The 12,449-nt window shown below is 37.3% G+C and overlaps 1 pseudogene; it reads right to left on the reverse strand.

Moving 5' to 3' along the window:
• Positions 1 to 9,079: 9,079 nt before the first annotated feature.
• On the reverse strand, positions 9,080 to 9,922 carry LOC148697240 (uncharacterized; annotated as a pseudogene).
• Positions 9,923 to 12,449: the final 2,527 nt, after the last annotated feature.

The raw sequence follows: 12,449 nt of genomic DNA on the forward strand, positions 1-12,449 counted from the left end.
GGCTTCAGTAAAGGGGTGACATGGCACAATCTCTATAGTTGGATTTCCAAGAGCTAATTTTCTGGACTGTTGGATTTCCAAAGGTAAAAAGAATTGAATTTGAACCCCAACAGGTATTGACGTGGCACAATCTAAACCCTTTGATTTCCAGATCAACGGTCCAAGTTTAACCTTAAAAAATAGGAAAAAATCATAATTGTCACCGTTAGCCATGTGTCCAAATTTTAATCTTTTTGAAATCCAACGGTCCAAATTAATTTAGTTAATAAAAAAATGTTAAAAAATACATTCAAATAAAATAAAAAATTATAATTTTTTTTAATAAATGCCTAACTATTATCTTCCACCTTACACCAAATTTAGTATTTATTTTAATAACACTTAGGCAATAATTCAATCATCAACTTTCATATCATTTAGATTACAAAATTTAATCTACAAATTTAGTCACATAATCTTACGCATAAACAAATAACAAAAATATAGAAAACGACAACCCCAACAAAGGAGCCCAATTGCACCAACTCCGACAACCTCCCTCCCAACCACCCAATTTCACCGACGACAACCCCTCCAATTTTCACCTCCATCCAAGCCTCCTCATTCGTCATTTCTCTCCCTCTTCTTTGAAAATGATTTTGTCATTTCTCTCCCTCTTACTTTGATAGTTGTGCATGCTAAACCCAAGTGCAGGTGTCGCGAAACAATATAAACTTGAAGTCCGAGTGTCGTATTACTCAGAGAGCATTGAAAAAGAATGCAGAATTTATCGAAACTGAAACAAGAACAATATCGAATGAGATGTAACTTATAGAAGAAAATTTCAATAATTAAAAACACTAAAGCATCAGAGTTCCACCCACATACAACTATGAAATTTCACTATTTCGATTCCCTTTCATAACTCAACTGAGTTACCAACAATGAGTGCTCTCAACCGGAAAATATAACAATTAAGTTTTCCTCATATAAAACTACTTGAAAAGTTATTTTCATTGTAGATATTCAAAACAAAGCACCCATTCAATTCCTTATAGAAATCGCAAATAATATTTGTACCTACGGCAACAAAATATTAAGAAATTACTCCGTCGGAATTGTACCAATCTACTAATTTATTCAATTCACTAAAAACATGAATGTGAAACAAAACTATATGAAAAACATGATTAAACCTATGCATCATAACCAACATTCACTAATCCAAAAATAGTATAAATCAAAAATTTCATTGAACATCTACAATGTAAAATTGACATTGAAACTCCGAAATAGAATCAAAACAATAAAACTACATAATCGTAATATAGGTTTCTCCCCTAGCCTTAGCTAGGGAGATTAGTTCTCTATATAACAAAATAGAAAAATAAGAAAACTCTAAAAACTATGAAAAAGCCACACATTGGAAAACAATCAAATGGAGATTATATTGAGCTGCTGCCGCAGCCATCCTCCCATCATATTCTTCTTGAATAATGGTCATTCATCAACCCATTATTAATATATAAATGCCAATGGCAATTATAACTTAGTTGTTCCTTGGTCTTTGTCTTCTCGTGTGGGCTTCATTTCGTTTCTGTAACCGACAAAAGCTTAATCACCAATTTATTGTCATGTGCCTCATTCTTTAATTGCCTTGCATCATTCTTATGGTATTGCACATTGAAATTAATATAACACAAGTCAAAATTAATAAACAAATTAGATATAAATCCTACTTGACCAGTTATACATAATAAAAAGCTAAGTCGAGAAATTACTAGAGAAAAACATTTACCAAGTATAAACAAAGCACATTAGACATGCACTTTTGAGCAATTATCATGCTGCTAAGTTACAAGTTCACGCTACCAGTCTCAGCCCAAACTCACAACATTCAAGCGTAATCAAATTTACCAACAAAACAAAAAAGATTAATCAAATTTTTATCACTCAAAATTATATTTATTTCAAAGCTTGTAACATGAATCTCAAAATCGTACATAAACGTGTTTGGTATCCTTCTTGGATCCCTTTTTTTAATGATGAAGGTTGCTAGATTACTTAATATTTATTACCATAAAAGTTTGAATTCAAGAAGGGTACCAAATAATCACTAAAGATTGATAATCAATAGCAAGAAAAATGAAAGTTTAAATGTAGTCGTTTGATCATACACAATAAAAGTTCACTTATCTTCTGTTCGGTTAGAGTCTTTCTCTTGCTCTAAGAGTCATTCTCACTTTGTGTGAGTATTCTTCGTTTCATTGTTTCGTTCAGCGATCGACCCTAGTTGTAGTCAGGGTCGATAGCAGTTCTCTTTCTTTTTGTTTTCCTCTTTCTCCTTTTTTATCTATCTGTTTTTTCCTTTCCTCTTCAGCCTGATTATCCCTATCCTCCAATCCCCTTTTACCTTTAATTTAACCATCTTTAGCCCTCGATTGGGAAACCCTCATTTCCTTCATTCCCCATCTTCTGATCCTCGTTGATCTTTAACGTCCATGTTTCTTATCAATCATTTTTCTATCTATCGCAATCGATTGAATCCTCCCTCGACCTCACAACTTTTTTTATATGCATCCATTTCTAACTGTTGCGATTTATTGCAGCTCTATCATAAGGTTTTGTAGAGCTCTAGCAGCTACATCAGAATGTTTGTAAAGCTCGGGCTCAGATGTTTATACCACCATATTTCTTATATTTTCCATATTTGACACTGTTGCTTGTAGGATGTCTCGTCTCACTAGCTTTCTTTCCTCTGTAGCTCCATCGACAATCTTTATGGGCCTTGTTGAAGGAAGTTGAACTCTTTTTCTTCTTCTTTGATTATAGGGCTTTTGGTTTGATCTCAAGCATCAACAATGGGTTCTTGTTCACATTGGATGGTTGGTACTTCAGTGGCAGCAGAGTTAGTAATCTACTAAGGTTTCTCTATTTTAGGCTTCAAACCTTGTGTTGGGCTCTTTTTTGTGTAAATTTGTTGTATTGGTATCCTTTAAATTTTACCTTTGACAAAAAAAAAAAAACAAAAAAAAAAAAAAGTAGAAAAGGTATATTTAGTGTTGTGGCCTATATTTGACTGACAAGGAGAGAGAAGGTCGACGACACTAAAAGAGAATAGAGAGAGGTGTTTGTAAGGTTGTGTAGAGGATGTGTTATTCCCCTTACGCAATGCATTTATTTATAGTAATAAGAGAGAGAATAAATCTTTCTCCTCCAAGGAATACAAGTCCTAATAGGAAAGAATAACTAGAATCAAATCTAATCTAGGATTTACACAATCACACTTAAATAAGAAGTTTATAACACTTCCCCTTGAGTATGTAAATATTCAAGTAGATTCGGCATCATGTAGAGGTTGATAAAGTCGACTCGTCGGCACTGTTTCTGGGAACACGTTATTCTCAATAAGGTAGGCACTTGCATAAAGAACCAAGTCTCACAAAAAACCCTAAGGCTATGGTAAAAACCTGAGTAAGGACAAAATCCATAGTCTAAGAAAAAATACGTGAGTAATGCAAAGTCAAATGAAACGTCTAGAGTACGTCATCATGGATATGATCAACCCAAGGTGGGTGCCTCGTGAAAACCTCGTTAGGTAGCAAAAATTCAGTGGGAAAAATGTTCCTAATTGTAGGGAAAAAGAGTACATTTAAGATCAAGCAAGTACACTTCAAGATACTTCCCCTAAATTTGACACAATTCCAAAGAGAACTAGCAATGTTACAACTTAAAAAGTTTACGCATTCCAATTCCTTGAACAAGCTTCTGAAACGTTGCCTTCAGTAGTAATTTGGTGAATAGGTCAGCCAGATTGTTTTATGAACGGATTTGTGTGACTTCAATCTTCTGATGCTCTTGTTGTTGATGCGACAAGAAGAACTTCGGCGCAATGTGCTTAGTGTTGTCTCCTTTAATGTAACCCTTCTTGAGCTGTTCGATGCATGTTGCGTTGTCTTCATAAATCATCGTTGGGACATCAACAACAGGGTAAATATTGTAAGAGCTTCGAATATGGTCCACAACCGCTCTCAACCAAAAACATTCTTAAGTTGCTTCGTGTAAGGCAAGAATTTCAACATGGTTAGATGAAGTGGCATCTAAAGTCTCTTTAGTTGACCTCTAAGAAATTACGGTGCCTCCAACGGTAAAGACATAACTCGTTTAGGAATGCGCCTTGTGCGTATCAAATAAGTATCATGCGTCAGCATAACCAACAAGGTGAGAATTGACTCGTTATAAAGGGGTTGTGGCATTACTCGAGGATCCGTAGGGATAGAACAAGCCCAGATCTGTAGTACCCTTAAGGTAGCATAAAATGTCTTTAACACCAGTCCAGTGTTTGCATGTTGGTGCATTACTGTATTTTACTAAAAGATTAACAACGAATGAGATGTCGGGTCTTGTGCATTGAGCTAAGTATAATAAAGCGCCTATCGCACTTAGATAAGGAACTTCAGGCTCCAAAATCTTTTCATCATCCTCTTTCGGATGGAAGGGATCTCGTTTTGCATCTAACGATCGAACAACCATAGAAGTACTTGAAGTCTTTACTTTATCTTCGTTAAAACAACACAACATTTTATGGGTGTAGTTCGATTGTTGTACTAAAATTTCATCCGAATGGTGCTCTATCTCGAGACTGAGACAATATCGAGTCTTTTCTAGATCTTTCATCTCAAATTCTGACTTTAGGTGCACTGCAGTTCTCGCGAGCTTTTCAAGAATTCTAATGAGATTTATGTTATCGACATATATTGGAACAACCACAAAATCGAAATGCGACTTCTTAATGAAGATATAAGGGCATAGTTCGTTGTTCACATATCACTGACTTGTCAAATACTCACTCAGACAATTATACCACATTCTTCCAGATTGCTTTAAACCGTAGAGTGAACGCCTCAACCGAACTGAGAGTGTGTTTCGGTGTTTGGAAATATTTGATCCAGTCAATGTAAGTCATTTGGGAACTTTCATATAAATTTCCGTATCAAGATCCTCATAGAGATACACAGTTACTACGTCCATCAGCTGCATACCCAGTTTTTCGGAAACTACCAAACTAATCAGGTAGCGAAAAGTAATCACATCCATAATGGGTAAATAAGTTTTGTCATAGTCAATCCCGGGGCGTTGTGAGAAACCTTGCCCAATAAGATGAGCTTTGTAACGCATAATTTCGATCTTCTCATTACGCTTCCAAACGAAAACCCACTTCTAGCCAATGGGCTTCACATATGGAGGAGTAGGAGTTACAGGTCCAAACACCTTATGTTTCGCAAGCAAATCGAGTTGGACTTGGATTGCTTGTTTCCAGTTTGACCAATCGGTTCTACGTCGACATTCATCAATGGAATGAGGTTCAATATCATCGTTTAACATGATCTCAGTAGCTACTGCATATGCTAATGCATCTTCGATGATCATCTTATTTCTACACCAAACATCATCTGATGCAGGCCAAGGAGTAAATGCGTTATTGCATAAAATTATTGGCAACTGGGATTCAAGTTTTATAATATAATTCATGCATTTTTAGAGTTATAATGCATGTATCTAGCTTTAAATTTGTGGCTTATGGAATTCCTAGGTTAATGACATTTTATGAAATCATTTAGTTTTTTAGGAGTTATACTGTAAGCCTGTATTGTTTATGTCTTTTCATATTTTTTCACTTGAAGTCATAAGCCTATAAATTCTTGTATTTGTACAAAAGGGGAGAAGTTGTTTGAATTATCATATTGATATTTGAGTTGTAAACTCTTTGTAAGAGTCTTTTACTTTGTTCTTTCTAGTGTCTACGTTGCAGGCTGGTACCAGAAGTAAAGTTTATAGGGTTTTCAGGCTTTTCCTCGCACTAGGAGATAGTGGACCCTACCTATCCATTCTATCTATCATTTTAATTCATTTCTGTCCGCTACGCCCTGCATCAGTTGGTATCAGAACGTCAGCTTGATCTAAGGGTTACGCTATATTCAGCATGTCGCAGATGCCATTAAATAAAGATCTTAATCTGGACCTTCCTCCAATATTTGATCGTTGCTTGGATAGTTCATGTCCAATATGTTGTGAAAATTATTCAGGTGATTATCTCATAAATCTTGATATTCCTCCCGAGTTTGATCGTCTTCCATATGGTACTTATCACGTTTGCTGTCAAAGTTCTTGTGTGGTTCAACGAAATGTTGATATGGAATCTTCTACTTCAGAATTTTCAAAGTTTTGGTTGACATTATAAATCAAATGAAAGAGAATGTCAAGGTTGCGAGGTATGCTATTAAGGGTGCTTTTCACACTTCAACAGTCAATATTAAATGCCCCAAATATCTATTTGTTTGGACCTACAGAGTTCAATTTTATCACTCCAAATCAGATGATGGTCCAAATTTGAGGACGAATTCTATCAAACCCCATGAGAATGATGCAGGCCAAGGACTAAAGGCGTTATTACATAAAATTACTGGCAGCTGGAATTTAAGTTTTATAATATAATACATGCATTTTTAGAGTTATAATGCATGTATCTAGCTTTATATTTGTGGCTTATGGAATTCCTAGGTTAATGACATTTTATGAAATCATTTAGTTTTTTAGGAGTTATAATGTAAGCCTTTATTTTTTGTCTTTTCGTATTTTTAACTTTAAGTTGTAAGCCTATAAATGCTTGTATTTGTAAAGAAGAATGGGAGAAGTTGTTTGAATTATCATATTGATATTTGAGTTGTAAACTCGTTTTTATGTGCCTTTCTCTTTGTAAGAGTCTGTTACTTCGTTCTTTCTAGTGTCTATGTTATAGACTGGTACTAGAACCAAAGTTTATAGGGCTTTTAGGCTTTTGCTCACACTAGGAGATAGTGGACCCTACCTATCCATTCTATTTATCATTTTAATTCGTTTTTGTCCGCTACACTCTACATCATCATCCAAGCGAGCATAATGGACCAAAATCTCATGATTCTCGGAAGATGGATTGATCTCTTCAATGACGCTTCCGTAATCTAGAATTTCCTCATAAGTTGGATAGAATGAGTAGGTGACAATCGAATTCACGGTAGGCTCTTTAAGTGCATATGTTGTGGGTTTCCTATTTTGAGTGTGTAAATCATTTGAACCAAGTAGTCTGCATACTTTTGTGTAGGGGCAGAGGATTGGCTAGCCACTAATGTATGTGGATCGACCAAAATAATGTTCCGGGCTTCCAGGAAGGAAGTCCGTCGTACATTTAGTACATCCATCTTTGCAAGCACATTTGCAGCTGTAATATGTGATCTTGTCACTCACGTTGGATCGTGAAAGCATCTGGCATGCTCTGAGCTATGCTCTGAAGATCTAATATGCGTTGCACTTCAGTCTCAAATTGAGCGGTACAGGGATATAAATGAGACAAAGTGGAGTCATCCACGATAATTCGCGTTCTTATGCCTCATAAAAGTGACAATCCACAAAATGAAGGTAAATAAATCACTTGTCAAAGCTTCTAAGTAACGAATAATCAAATCATATCTGACATAGATTCCCATACTTCGCTGAGGCCCTATTTTTGGCACACAGACCACACAACAAAAAATACCCATATGCGATATGTCAGGTTCGTATTCGGTAACCAACTAAATGGTGTTGTATGGTTGGGTCGCAACAAGCCTCAGGCGGACCAACATGGCTGCGTGCAATATTGCATAGCCCTAAGCAGCGATCGAGAACTTGGTACGTATAACCAACGATCGAGCAATCATTTGTAAATGCTTAATGAATGCCTCTGCCAGGCCATTATGGGTGTGAACATGGGGTATTGGATGCTCATCTTCAACCTCAACCGATATGCAATAGTCATCAAAAGTTTTAAATGTGAATTCTCCAGCATTATCCAATCGAATAGATTTGATCGGATAATCAGGATGGTAAGCCCTTAGCTTGATAACCTAAGCCAACAGTTTGGAGAATGCAGCATTCCTTGTGGACAACAAGCACACGTGTAAACAATGTGTGAAAGCATCAACCAAAACCATAAAATATCTAAATGGTATGCATGGAGGGTGAATCGGTCCACAAATGTCCCCTTGAATCCTTTGTAGAAAACTAGGAAGATTCGAATGAATCTTGTCATAAGAAGACTTAATAATAAGTTTTCCCATTAAGCAGGTTTGACATGCGATTCCTTGAATTGAACCTAAACTTCGGTTAATGGATGCTTGTGTGAAGATTTGAGGATACGACGCATTGTTGTTCGTCCAGGGTGTTCCAAATGATCATGCCAAAGTGTAATTTCATGTGCGGTCCCAGAGGTAGGGTCGACCATATAGTGGCTTTCTATAGGATGTATGGTCGTAGTATACAGACCACTTGACCACTTGGGATACGCTTCATCCTCTCTAGACTACGCTTCTAGCCATATTCGTAGGATGTGATGCACTAAAATTCAACTTAATTTTCTACATAGGTTTCAACGTGGTAATTATTATCTCTAATGTCCTTGAAACGTTCTTTCGGAACGCGAAGAATATAGTGCCTCATCAATGGTCAAAATTTTACCATTGGACAACATTAAACGTGTCTTAACGTATCATTCGATCAGGTTGGATGGGCCTAAGAGGGTTGTCAGATGTGCATTCTTAAGTATGAAGTTAGTGAAATAGATGCGTTCATGCAAAACAGTGTGCGTGGTTGCACTATCTACCAGATAACTAACTTTCCCACTAGTCATACCTAGAAATAAAATTAGTTTGAATTGGTCACATGCATAAAAGTTCTTAAAACAAATATCCATTCAAAATAATTTAAGTATTCAAGGGTAGTAATTAATTAAAAACTTAATATCCAAAAACAAATCACCAACAAATAATCCAAACATAAAGGAAACTTGTGCAAAATTAAACTAAAAAACAAGGGGGAGTTCAGCCACTAGGTGGAATTCGGCCCCATTATCTAAATTTCAACTGGAAAATAGTTTATGTCTAATATTCTAATCTTCCATAGAGGTGGTATCCTTCTGAAAGTCAGAAACCTCCATCTTGGTACTCTCATGTTCATCCACTTGCATAAAGTTTGATTCAAACTTCTTACGACGAGAATGATATTCAGCTACAACATTTTGGGGAGCTTAGCAAACATGAGGCCAATGGTCATTTGAACCACAGCGGGAGCACATGTTTGCATCCATGGTTTCAGGTGCTTCACCCTTATTCTTGAAGTTTGAGGCCTTATGAGCAAGGTTAGGGTGCTTCTGGGCTTGGTTTTCTCTCTTAGATGAACCTTGGCTCTGTTCACCTTGACAGCGTGGCTTCTGGCTGCCCTTACCATGCCTATTTTGGCGTTTTAGGCCTTTGTTTGTCCTATAATGTGTTTCAGGCACAATAGTCGCCCCAGTAGGGCGAGCTTGATAATTTTTCATCAATAGCTGATTATGCTTTTCTGCGAGAAGTAAAACAAAGATCAAATCCGAAAACTTAGTGAACTTTTGAGCCCTAAATTGTTGCTACATGACAATATTAGTTGCAGAGAAGGTCGAATAGGTCTTCTCCAAGAGATCCTCTTCGGTCAAGGTCTCATTACAGAACTTGAGAAGTGATCGGATTCAACAAACTTCATAATTATATTCATTCACAGACTTAAAGTCTTGGAAGCGCAAATGCTGCTAGTCATGTCTTGCTTCAGGCAAGAATATGTCCTTTTGGTAATCAAAGTGATCAGCCAAAGCGGCCCATAATGATTATGGATTCTCCTCAGCAAGGTACTCGATTTGTAGTGCGTCATGAATATGTCTTCGAATAAAGATCATGGCGGTGGCTTTCTCAACTTCACCAACCTGGTTGTCCGTCTCATCTTTAATGGCGGGACGCAAATTCTTTGCGGTGAGGTGGAGCTTCACATCTTGGACCCACTTGAGGTAGTTTCTTCCAGAGACCTCCAAAGCGGTAAAGTCGAGTTTGTTCAAATTCAACATGTTCATATCACAAAATAAATGGACAAGATGTGGTTAGTGTAATGGAGAAAAAAAAAATCAATTCATTCACATAGGAGTAGAACATTCAAGTTCTAATAGACATGTATTAGTTTAAATTTACATTAAAAAGCTTCGGGTTTTCATGGGTGATGCTTTGAAGGAAAACTTCAAGTTTTCAAACAAGGCATATTTCTAGAAACTTCAGGTTTCGAAATAATTATGAACTTCAGGTTCATATGATCCTGCAAACAAACACAAATATATATACAAAAATATGCAACAATAAAATATGCAAATAGAACTCCAAGTCTATAATTATAATGGAATTAATTATTTAGACTTCGGGCCAAAAATTAAAGTGTGGATGAAAAAATTATAAGACCTATAGGGCCTAAAAAAATAGGCATTTAAACTTGGGCCCCAAAATAATAGACCAAAGCCCACGGGTGGGCTGAGTAAATTGAGGACCATGAGGTCCAAGCCCAAAAACTAGGATGGGGTTAGGCACGGGCTAATCAGTCCTCAAAATAAATCTGGGCTACAGGCCCAAGGCAGAAAAATGGGCTGCAAAATGGTCGGGTCCAAAGCATAGGCCCAAACAGGGTGCAGTGGGGAGTACGGATAAGGCTGGGATCCAATGCAACACAGACAAACATACACTAACATAAATTGTGATTGTGTGTGACACGGTGCATGAGAGAGACGGTGGGAGCCTAGAAGAGCTCAACTGGTTCTCAGGCCGAGTTATCACGAAAGCCCAAAGGGCTGGTGATATGGATCAAGGCAATAGGTACAAGAAGGTCCAATAAAAGGGTGTTGTGCAAGATGGACCAAAGCGGCGCTGGGTGTGGGTATTTGCTAGAGATGGTCAACGGTGCCTCTTCAAACGGTGTTCCATGGTCGGTGCAAGCCGTGCTTCATTGGAAAATCAAGATTTGACGACGGAGGGTGAACCTCAACATTGGGGGTGGTGAGAATTGAAAGGATTTGAGTGAATCCTATGAAAAACTCACTAAATTCTTCTAGAATTTCGAAGATCGTTAGCGAAAACGATGAGTTTTGTCCAAATCACATGACTGTTGGTTGTGTTTTCGTCTGAAAAATCGACCGGGGGAGGGCCTGGGCTTCAGGCCAAGGGTTTAGATGGGGACGATGGTGCCTAAAACACACCATTTGGTTTTAGGCTTGCTACCTCGAAATCCGTGGCTGGGCTAGGCCCGCCAAGGTGACACAAGCTGCTGGCCTGGTGCTGGCAGCTTGCACGGTGGCGCGGCATAGAGCTGGTGATGTTAGGGTTTTACGAAACCCCTTTTTTCTTTTCTTTTTTCAAATTAATTCAACATATAATTTAATGCATAAGCAGATATATGATGCAATTCATGGCAATATCAATTCACATAATTCAACAATTATAGATATAATGCTTACATAATTTATGTAGAATCTAAAATTCGAAAAACGTGAAGTTGGGTTATACATTATGATGAATGTTCATGATATCAGAGCTGCAAAAATATCAAGATAAAACTTGTTATTTTGAAATAACCTGATTGCGCGATGATATTGATGAACTGGTTTGATATTGATGTACTGGTTTGATATTGATGTACGTGTTCAATAGTTTGCGTGATGATATTGATATACATGTTCAATAGTTTTCGCCTGTGTTGGTATATGTATGTATAATGTTGACAACAGAGGATGTGGACCCTGAGTCAGTCGATTGGGGCGGGGGAGGTGGTCCTCCAAGGGGTCGTTGAGTTTGGGCTAGTGGGGAAAGTATCAAATAGTTTGCGTGATGAAATAACTTTATTGCGTGATGATATTGATATACATGTTCAGTAGTTTTCGTCTGTGTTGGTATATGTATGTATAATGTTGACAACAGAGGATGTGGACCCTGAGTCAGTCGATTGGGGCGGGGGAGGTGGTCCTCCAAAGGGTCGTTGAGTTTGGGCTAGTGGGGAAAGTATCAAATAGTTTGCTTGATGAAATAACTTTATTGCGTGATGATATTGATATACATGTTCAGTAGTTTTCGTTTGTGTTGGTATATGTATAATGTTGACAACAGAGGATGTGGACCCTGAGTCAGTCGATTGGGGCTGGGGAGGTGGCCCTCCAAGGGGTCGTTGAGTTTGGGCTAGTGGGGAAAGTATCAAAGTCAACTTAAGTCTGCTTACTATACACCTTTTATTTGTTTGTTAGAAAGTATTCTTTTTAATTAGGATTTGATTTTTGTCTCTCTTATTTGTATATGTATGTATGTGTGTGTGTCTATATATATGTATATATATACTTTTCTTTTCTCTTTTAAGTAAATTTTGACTGCAATTGGTGTTTGGATGGATTCTCGATCTATTCGAGGTTAGGTTCCTTATTTTTGCTTTATGCAATAGGAGAGTGGGCAACTATATAGGTCTAGGATGCAACTACCATTCAAAATACCTTCAAATGTGCATTTTGCATTTCTTGGTTGGCAAAAAAAAAATCTCCAATTGAGAGAGGCATCTTGGCGGAAGAATTT

The sequence above is a fragment of the Pyrus communis genome, chromosome 4, assembly GCF_041283825.1.
Source record: "Pyrus communis isolate YQ-2024b chromosome 4, ASM4128382v1, whole genome shotgun sequence".
Classification (NCBI taxonomy): Eukaryota; Viridiplantae; Streptophyta; class Magnoliopsida; order Rosales; family Rosaceae; genus Pyrus; species Pyrus communis.